The sequence below is a fragment of the Mytilus californianus genome, unplaced genomic scaffold (genome assembly GCF_021869535.1).
Source record: "Mytilus californianus isolate M0D057914Y unplaced genomic scaffold, xbMytCali1.0.p SCAF_69, whole genome shotgun sequence".
NCBI lineage: Eukaryota > Metazoa > Mollusca > Bivalvia > Mytilida > Mytilidae > Mytilus > Mytilus californianus.
The window spans coordinates 593,815-605,315 of NW_026262722.1; positions in this window are offsets into that span (position 1 = coordinate 593,815).

Below are 11,501 nucleotides of genomic sequence, written 5' to 3' on the forward strand. Positions count from 1 at the left end.
GCTTGGACATATTTGAAAAAAAAATATTCCAATTTCTAGGGTATATAGACAATAACTGTTTAGTGTCTTTAAATATCAGCTGTATTTGTACAAGGCTACGAAACAGGTGAAATGCAGGCTTCAGCAAGCTATTACTCTTGTTTCGAGCAGAATACATATACAGCTGATATTTAAAGGCACTAAACAGTTATTGTCTTTATCCTACAAATAATTTTGTACATTGCTTTCGTTTTAAAAAACAGAAAAAAAATTTTCATATATTTTCGATTTAAAATCCTTTGAGGCCCGAGCAGTAATATTAAAAAAATCACACAATCAGCTGATGACCAGTACGCCGAAAAGAATCTCGCATGGTCAACAATAATACATCGCTCAAAATTGATAATTATTTATTATACATTTGTAACATAACAACTAATTTCAACAGTAAAACGAAATAACAAAACTTTGTCCGATTTAAGACAAAGGTATTTAATTTGTCCTACGCTTTAGAATTGCGAACTGTCCGTGCATTCACTGATCATTGACTTTGTTGCATAGTTCACTTTTTTACACATTTACACATTCAAGTTCACACCTTGAATATTGCGGCCCTAGAAAATCGAGGTAATCCTGCTGTTTATGTTTGTCTATGAGCAGAAAGTGGGTTGCGGATCGGAGACTGGAACATTCACAGATGGAGCAATACGTCATTTGAATTTGATTGCAATATACATATTCCGAGGTCACGAAAGTTCATACAACAATCGTCAACAGCAATACACAAAAATACACCACGATATCTGTATAGTATACAAATACAGGCTAGCGATTTCTGTTAGCTTTTGGCTGTTAATGTATAATAAGACACTCAATTGCACGATAAAAGGCTATATTTTGTATTAATCTGTTATTTGTTTAAAATGTCTGTTAAAATCAAGTTGCTGTGCTTGTTCATAATAATTTTGTATTGTAGAAAAGCCGACAATCTGTTATATAAATTTATATGGTAATTTGTTCATTACAGAACATTACATTTAAAAAAAAAAAAACCTGTAAGAATCGAGACGTAATTCATACACTCATACCTAAACTAAACTTCAGGTGTTAATAAACTATGGTCATTAACTACAGCTGAGTTAAAGCTTTTTATTTCACTTTTCTAGCGTTAAAGATGACGCATAGCGTGTAAAATATCTAGGTTATCCCAGTAGTGGAAATGTAAAACCATTTCTTTTTAGATGTGTTTACATTTGTTTCCTCTTGGTACCTAATGTCATTAATTATTTGCTTGTAAAAAATACACTTTTTTGGTTGTTTGTATTAATTAACCTCGCTATTATATTGACACGTGTTGACTAAAAAACGTTTTTTCAGGTAACCAAATCGTATTCTAAATAACAAACTCAAAATGATGTTTCTGAAAGGTTGCAATTTCGATACTTATATGTGGTTTATATTGCAAATGATTCTGAAAGGTTAGTAAACTTTGGATTTTAATGTATGTACCTGTTTTAAGTTATGTCTTTTCGTCATTTTTATATAAAAAAAGAAAATGTGGTATGATTGCCAATGAGACAACTCTTCATAAGAGACCAAATGACACAGAAATTAACAACTATAGGTCACCGTAATGTCTTCAACAATGAGCAAAGCCCATGCCGCATAGTCAGCTATAAAAGGCCCCGAAATGACAAATGTCAAACAAGAAAAATAAAGGCATAATTTATGTACAAAAAAATGAGCGAAAAACAAATATGTAGCACAGCAACAAACGACGACCACTGAATTACAAACTCCTGACTTGGGACAGGCACATACATACAGAATGTGGAGGGTTAAAACATGATAGCGGGATTCCAACCCTCCCTCTGACCTAGGACAGTAACAACATAAGAACGAACTATAAAAATCAGTGGAAAAAGGCTTAGCTCATCAGATGGATACAAATAGAAATACATCTAACAAAAACACATGCTTCACCAACTTTAATATTCGTTTATATTTCCAACAAAATATTTGAGCGTAAATATCGAGTGAAGTGTTGGAAATGGGGATTCTGTGTTACCCTTATTGTCATTTTTTACGAGTTTTTAAAACTACTTGGTCGATGCCCCTCCATGCATGTGGATATTTCGCCGACTCCTCTAGGATACCATCAATCAAGTTCACGTGCTTAGTTGATAGTGATGCGGTCGGTTAATGTTATTTTTCAGTTATTGATATGTTTAAATCATTCTAAGAATAATATTCCGCTTGACAGTTATGACCATATATGACCATGACGTTAACCGGAATTTGGAGAACTTTCTGGAATTATTTGTATACAATGCTTTCAATATTTTTATTGATTTGACTTCCCTGCTGATTATATTTGAGCGTCACTGGAGAAAGTTATGATGAAGAAACAAGTGTCTTGAAATCTAAATTGTATATGTAAATACTTGTGAGTTCGAACAGTATCTTGCCAAGAATTTCAGGTTGTTTATATATTTTATATCAGAAATAAGATTTTACAATTTACAAAAACTGTATTTTGTTTGAATAGAAAAGGAACAAGAATAAAACGAAGGGTAAAATTTGATAAAAGGAGCTACAAAAAATATTCCAAAGGTATACTCAATTCCTATGATGAAAACTGTCTGACAAAACCTAATTGAAAATAGAAAAAAATGACGAAAAGACAAAATACTCTGTAAAACACTACAAGTAAAATTAACAAATGAACGAGTGGTAACTTAGTCCGTTCCAACTGTGGCGCTCGTCGTTTTTTCTTATGTTAACGTAAGTATGAAAACAGCTGTAATTCTCATTTATGTGAAGTCAAATTCGAGGAAAAGGGAAGCACGTTGGGGAGGCTATGACAGTAGGAACAGATCCAAAGTTATCTGTATAACAGATATTCTATTACGAGCAACAAACTCAAGATGGCGTCCGTAAAACTTTTATAGGGATGACTTCAACTTCACCTCTAGATAACCTAGGCTTAATGCGCCCTCTGAAATATCGTATCAATAAGGAGATTAAAATATGTATACAACATTGTACAAGTGTTGCTGGAATCTTGCTAGATAAAACATGAAACTCACAATTTGAAAGCTAAACTCAAAATATCTTTTGTTTATAAACCTTTTTCTGTTCCGACCCTCATTGTTATTTTCAAGACATAGGTCATAAAAGAGGCAGATTTTTTTGTATCTGTGGTATCTTATATATCAAAATCGACGGGATAGATGCGTTTACCATCGTCTTTTTGTTTATTGAGAGGTCAACATCTAGAACATGAAATAAAATGATGCCAGCTTCTTTTCATATCTGCTGAAAAAATGTTTTCTCAGGTGCATTCAGAGCTAAATTTTATGTAAAATTGGAAACCATTGACAAGGTCGCTTGAACATATTCTTTCTATTTGAAAACACTAGAGATTTGTGTTACGCTGAGATGATTCGGTGAAGGTTCCTCAATATATTGCATGGCATTAGATCTTTATTACAACCATTTGTATGGTAATTCCTTAGATTGCTTTTCTCCTTTGTTCACCTCTTGTGATAAAAATGTAAAAAAGTTGTGTTTTACTTAAACACTTGTCATTGTTTGTTATATGTTGTTTTTATATTTTCTGTGGAGGATTTTATCGCAATCAACTGAAAAAGATATTTTTCAGATACTTCATCTTGCAGTACACAGGTTTGTGTTACCTGGGAAGCTCATAGCGGAAACATCACATTTAGATGCAAAGTGAATCATCTGACATGGAAAGTGGAAATTTACAATCCATTAAACGAAGAGCAAGGCCACTGTCTTAATCCTTTGCCAAATTCAAAATGTTTTCCTCAACACAATAATACCATGTTCCAAGAGCGTCGAACTAATACTACAATTCTCATTTTGAAAAAGAGCACATATCGCAATTTGACTGGCTCTTGGAAATGTTACCATGGAACAAACAGAGATAAAGCAATAGTTATTGTAACAGACTTAAAGCAAGGTACCATTTTTACATATCAATCATGCAAAAAAAATCACAGTTAAAACCCCATTTGATTATTTAAATTGTTAATTTAAACTTTTTGTCGAGCCTGCGACTTTTGTCGCAAAAGCGAGACATAGCGATCCTAAATTCCGTCGTCATATTCACTCTGTGGTTAACGTTTTTGAAATTTTAATAACTTTCTTAAACTATCATGGATTTGTATTAAACGTGGACAGAAGCTTGTTTATGACCATAAGATAGTATCCAGAAGTAAATTTTGTAAAAAAAAAAATCCTGTTTATCCGTATTTTAATTATAAATGGACTTAGTTTTTCTGCCAGTTAACATTATATTCACTCCGTGGTTAAAGTTTTTAAAATTTTAAAAACTTTCTTAAACTATCCTGGATTTATACCTAACTTGGACAGAATCTTGTTTATGATCATAAGCTAGTATCTAGAAGGAAATTTTGTAAAAATTTATTTCCGTTTTTCTGTATATTACTTATAAATGGACTTAGTTTTTCTTCCAGTTAACATTACATACAATCTGCAGTTAAAGTTTTTAAAACATTTATTAGATTCATTAACCATCCTGGATTCTTATTTCATTAACTGTAAATCTATTATGTTCATTCCCCTATCACACTCAAAACATAGACAACAGCAAAAGAAGGCGAGAAACTGGGTTCCGCGGAACCCTTACAAATTTTTAATGGTTGTTGTCTTTTAAACGTTTATATATAGAGGGATTATCGGTTTAAGTTTATAACATAACTTTTTTTTTGTAAATGTGGTTAAGCCTTTCACCCATTGAAGGTTTTTTTTTTTGCCGTCCACTGAAAAATCCATTTCGTAATACTCATGTAGGCATTACTGACTATTACACATTGTACCATTTAAGAAATTACTGTATTGTATTTGAAACTTTGGACGTCAATCGGTAATTCTACTGTCGCAAATTGAGTTTACCTTGTTATGCATAGCAAATTCCGCGAAATGATGTTTTGCACCTAATCAAGGTGACGTCATATGTATGCTTCCAGTGTTCAACGTAAATACCAGGTGATTTCTTGCTTCTTGTCGCCTTCAAAATATCATAAAATTAAATAAGAAGATTTCTAGGGGCAAAATGTGATTTGTTTTCCATGGTAAGTTAAAAACCTCAGATTTTGCACAAAGAAATCTTCTTTTTATCTCTATCGATATTAACAAGTCGCATTTATTGAATATCTTTAGAAAAGCCAAAAGTTTACTGTTTTCTGGTATTTCAAATGGGTACTTTTGGGACCAACAAACATTGTGATTAAAGAACAACATGTGTATGTCTAATCATACAAGTAGCAAAAAAAAAAAATACTTTACAGATTGAAAATGCAGAAATTTTCATTATCTGATGTAAATAGATGGTATACAGTATTGTCTATCTCAACCTACAATATTATTCATTAAGTTTAAGCTTAACGTCGAGTGGCAAATAGTTCATGCATGTTCAGGAAAAGAACAAATTAGCAGTGAATACAGTAGGTAGGTCCTAGGTCCTCTATAAGCATTATCTCAACAGGAGGCATCGGATTTAACGTCCGCATTCTAAACGAACGTGACCTCGTACTTGTACATGCCGCACTGGCAAACGAACGCTTAATTTTTTTTTTTTTTTTTTTTTTTTGCCGGTCGGAAGAAAAACCTAAATGATCATATCTATATTCCCCATTAACCCGTATGGTTCAAAACATTCTGTCATTTGTACCTTGTAAAGAAAAATCTCGGGAAATCTCACGAAGAAGTTTACGTACACTATAGGTGCAATACCACAAATGATTTTCCCCTATTAGTCTGTTAAATTTTCACTTTTCAAAAAATTGTGCAGAATTTATCTTTGTTTCAAATAAAGAAATACTTGGCATGAGTAAAGTTTTATCCTGTCCAGTACTATAGACAAAATTTCACATAACATTTCATTGCATATAATAAAATTATCATCACTGGAAGTTAACCAATCAAATGTTCACCTCTTTTTTACCTGTGTACAAGCTTTAGTAACCATGTAACCATAATTTTCCAAAATATTCTATAGAAACACCAAATAAAAAAGTAATGGTGCTTTGAAACACACAAGATATATGTTTATGACCCCAAAATTTTTTACTAGAATGAAATGTAGGATTAATTTCCTACAACTGTCAAATTCAAGGGAATATTTTTTTCGACCCTTCTTCGTATGCAACAGGATGTGACGTACTATGATTTGGTGGTATTATACCTAAAGTGATATGTTTGAGACAGGATAGATATTTTTGCTTAAGAAATTACGGGAGCATAATAAAACATACTTTGCTAAGTGTAGTATATATTGTGATATGTTCAAATAAACTAATCATAAATACCAGGATTAAAATTGTGTACGCAAAACGCGCGTTTTGTCTACAAAAGACCCATCAGTGACGCTCAAATAAAAAACCTTTTATAGGCCAAATGAAGTACAAAATTGGAGAGCATTCACTACTGTAACAACAGCCCATGAAAAGGCCGTGAAGTGTCTGTGAAATATCACAGGGCCGTGAAAACCCCGTAAAAATACCCCGTGACTTTTGTAAAAAAAATATTTATAAAGGCCGTGAAAAATATTTGATGTTAGAAAAAGACCGTGAAATTTCAATATCCCGTGAAAAGGCCGTGATAATTTGTCCTTTCATGCTTAATAAAAAATATCACGGCCTTTTCACTGGTTGTTGAAACCAGTGAAAAGGCCGTGATATTTTTTCATGTCAATTTTTTCTTATCCTTATTCAGATTTAAAACATCCCATGTGATTATTGTAATATGGTCTAATTATTTCCACTCACATTTTTCTAAATATCCTATAAACTTTTCATTATAAATATATATGTCTGTTTAAATATTATTATATGCAATACTACTGTACAGGACTGACTTTTAAATGGAACCATTCATTGTTATAATTAATGACTTTGTGCCAATAAATATTTTCTATTTAAAGAAAAGTATTTTGCTTCTCGTCTGTACATTATTATAAACAATGTAAACATTAATTTTAATATTGGAACCGAAACATGTAAAAACGAGAACTTCCCGGAATAGCAGACCGTATCCGGATTCGGGTTTCTTTTAGAGTAATTGTAACATTTCCGCAAAATGTTGGAAATTTGAAAGACGCCGAAGGACGATTAATATTTACTTTTTAGATGCAAGACGAGTGACAGCAAGTTAGGGGTAAGTTAAGTTATTAATATTTTATTCTTTTATGCATCATATCACCAAAATGTTGATGACGTTTGTGAGCATTTCCATTGAACTGATTTTCACTGAATTTGCAGAAACCGCGCAAACATGCATGTGATATATTCACTTATATTTGAGTCTGTTGCACTTGATTCCTTTAATCATTTCGGTTAATGTTTTCTAACACTTACCGGATCCTTTAAATACGATTACGGTTTTATTTTGTTTATGTATTTGGGGAAAAAAGGGGGGGGGGTCCTTTTCCCCCACACTGGCCACGTAAAAAATAATGACATTTATGTACAGTACACTACGTGGACATAGACATAGATAATTGGAAATGATTATAATAGCAATAAGTATCTCTGAAATGGAGTTCACTCTGATAATCAGAGGCGTAACCTTTGAATGTGTCGGGAGCTATTTAAGTATTTTCTGACTTGGCCATCTGGACACAGAGTTCAAAAGGGATTAATCAGAGGCGTAGCAGGGAAAGTATTTAATATTTGTACGGCAAAATGTCCTTTCTAGAAGGGTTTGTGCCATATCATAAGAATAATTGGTATGGCAATGAGGTGTTTAAAAAATAATTGGTATGGCGAATTTGCCTGCAGTAAAAGTTGCTACGCCCCTGGCCCCTGTAAAATAAATAGCTGTGACTCATTACGGCCACTTAGTCTAGACAAGTTTGGCTTTAGCCATACATATTATTACTTCAAAGAAACATTTAAATTTAATAGTCTGTCTTATAAGTGTCTTTAGTCTTTAAAAAAATCTAAAAAAAATAATATAAGTTGACAATACAGAACTTCGTTAACTAATGATGCCATATTGGATAGGGGGCAGATTTTCTGGAAAATGGTATGAAAATATGGGAAAACCTATGCATGTTTCCAAGTGGCTGTTCTGTTTCAATGATGTTTTTTAGTATTTTTCATACCATTTTCACCTTCAGTATGAAAATCTGCCCCCTATTCAATATGGGGTCATTAACCGTGAAGTCCTGTATTGCATGGAATAATATTGTAGCTGTTTTAAGTACATGTATGTACATAAATGCCAAAAATTAATTTGAATATATAAATAGTTTTTTTAATATACATGTATAATATATGTAATGTTTCTTTATTTATTCTAGGAATGAAGAGCAAAAGGATATAGCAGTCTTTATATAAAATAGTTCAGGAATCCAGTTGGAAAGAAGAGCTTTTCAGTTAAAATTATTTCCTGGGAATTAACAGGAACTTCTATAAATGTTTTTCTGGAATAGTTATTCAAAAAGGCAGTGAAGTGAAGGATTACATTAGACAAATATTGCTGAAGTGGTAAAATCAGACCCAAGAGATGTACAAAATTTCTACAATACATGTTACAGCAGACTTTAGCTACTTAATCACATTGACATTTGTGTGCTTTTATGTTTTCTTTACATAATTACTACAGTTCTATTAAAATTAATATTTTTATTCTTTGTCACAATTATTACTAAAAAAAATACAGCATTTTAATATGGTTTTTCATAGTCTCACTTGCATTGTACTTAAATAAGTTGTCTGTAGATGTTTACACTAGGTTTTCAGGCATTTCACTTCACTTGATTGAAACAGCATTCAAATTTTTTGTTCAATTATGGCCTAAAAATACATTTAACATTTAACAGGAGTTTTCACAATCAGTGAATGGCTGTTTATCACAGTAGTACATGTACATTTCACGGTCTTTTCACAATGGGCACATAATTTATCATGACTTTTTCACGGTGTACATTTTTGTTTTTCACAGGGTTTCTACGGTCTCTTTACCCAAGTTTTCAGTTGGTACCTTTTCACGGCCTTTTCACGACAAATAAAGGCATATACTGTACTATATCTACATTTCACGGTCTTTTCACAATGGGCACATAATGCATTATCACGACTTTTTCACGGTGTACATTTTTTTTTTCACAGGGTTTCTACGGTCTTTTCACCCAAGTTTTCAGGTGGCACCTCTTCACGGCCTTTTCACAAACTTTTCACAGCCTTTTCACGACAGTCATTCCACGGCATTGTCACGGATAAGTTTCACGGCCCACCGTAAATTAACCGTGACAAACACTGTAAAAATCACCATTTTTACGGACATTTTCACGGCCAATCTACGGGGCATTGTTCCAGTAGTGATTGGGGACCAAATATTCCAAAAAGGTTTTTGCCAAATAAATATAATAAAAATGATCGAGCTGGTGTTCAAGCTGCCAGTTGTGAAAAAATACTCATTTTGAATGGGTTATACAGAGAAAAAGAATTATTATGTGAATAGAAGGTAAACTTAATGATAGAAGTTTGAAATAAAAACATAGCTCTTATAAAATGATGTCAGAGTATCACAAGAAAAAAGACGTCATCGAACGTGGTTCCCTTCTATAGCATGAAATAGAAAATATGAGTGTTAATAACCTACAATCACATTAATTTGTTCCTGCATCAAAATTTGCTGACATAGTAAACTTCTAGAAATATAGTGTTCTGATATTGTACAATCCAAAATGGCAGAAGAAACCTATGACACTTGAAATACAAGTTACTGAAACAGTGTTGCAATCAACTGACAAATTATTTTATTAAAAACATTAAATGACATGGAAAATGAACAACATTCTCCCTACTTAGCACAGGTGCTAATGAACCAATTTTATTTAAGTTGATAGTTTTGATACCAAATTAATGTTTGCTTCGGAACGACGTTTGCATTTTTTATCACAAATGTCATTGCAACAGATTATAATGGCTTAAAATGTCATTATCGGATTAAACATTTTCGACCAAAATAGATCGTCATAAAAAATAGTAGATAATCATCCCAAAATTGTCTGTTTGAGAAAATTAGCACTTCACGCGTTTCCGCTACATGAAACTGATCGATGGTACTTGTATCGAACAAGTTATAATAAGTTTGAAGGAGTACTGTAAACCAAACATTTCAAAACGTTATTCAAAATCTAACTACTGACCTTGTGATAATTTCGGGGTAGAAATGTCAACCAGATGTGGCATCGACTTATTAGTTATAAAATAAATCTAAATCACCAGTCTTATAGTTTAATGTGTAAGTTTCCCAGGCGCTTACAGTTCAAACAGTAGAAAAAGAATAAAAATCGTTTGTTAAAACGAAATAATATGTTTACATCTTCGCTAGGATCTACAACACGGACATTTTTAAGTTATTTTATTGATGAACGAAGATGCAGATACGAATTTGAACTAAGCCAATCAAAAGATTAAACGTCTTAAAAGTTCAACCAACACGATTTCCATTTAAAGAAAGTAGTTTAAAAACAATCTGTTGATAAATATATAATTTATTTTCAGAATCAATCAAAATGTTTCCTGAAAATGGTAAGTTGGTCGATGTACAAGTATTTGTTTCAATAAATTGATTAACGGAAACATCAATTGTGTTAAAACAAGGCAATACAATTACCCAATTACCAAAACAAACGTTTAGGAGAATGTTTACTTACAATGTGTAACACTGCGGTTCACAATAGTGGAGCAGGATCTGCTAACCCTTCCGGAGCACATCTGATAGCCCAAATTTTTACTTGAGTTCGTGTTGCTAAGCATTCATTTTTCTAAAGTATGAGTGTTTTGTGGACTCATTTTTCTTGTCGTCGTCTTTCTTTTTTTAAATAAGGACGTCAGTTTCTCTCTTCTCATTCTTGTGAATGCCCCATTGGTATTTTTCGCCTCTTTTTAGACAACCACATGCCAGCTTAAGTATTATTTACAAAGTTAGACAACCATTATATCAGCGATTTTAAGACTAGAATTCCTAAAGGATCATCTGTTCCTGCTCCATTTGTCTGTTTCTCCAGGTATATTTGTCAGTAAAACATTTCTAAGGATGGATAAGGCAACACATAATAAGTGATTAGTTAATGTATCTTAGATAACGGTAAGACATTTTCAAATCTTTAAGTCATCAGCTATCTATTCCTAAAAGATATACGAATATGGAAATTGAAAAAAAAATAAAGAGTGTTATTCCCGTCTTCATTGAAACTATTAAAAAAACCATAATTATACTTCACAGAACATAACAAAAATCAACATGAGCCCCTTAAAAACTAGAGGTATATTCGAGTAGGCCGAAGGGGTAGAAATCACACATTACACCAGCTACATCAATTTTGTTGGAAGCAAGTCCTAACTCGGTAATTTGTTTCTCTATGTTGTTGCACAGTTGACGACAATTGCACGGTATTTTGAAGACAATTGTTAAAAAACATTTGTGGCAATCCATAACACAGATAATCCATAACTATC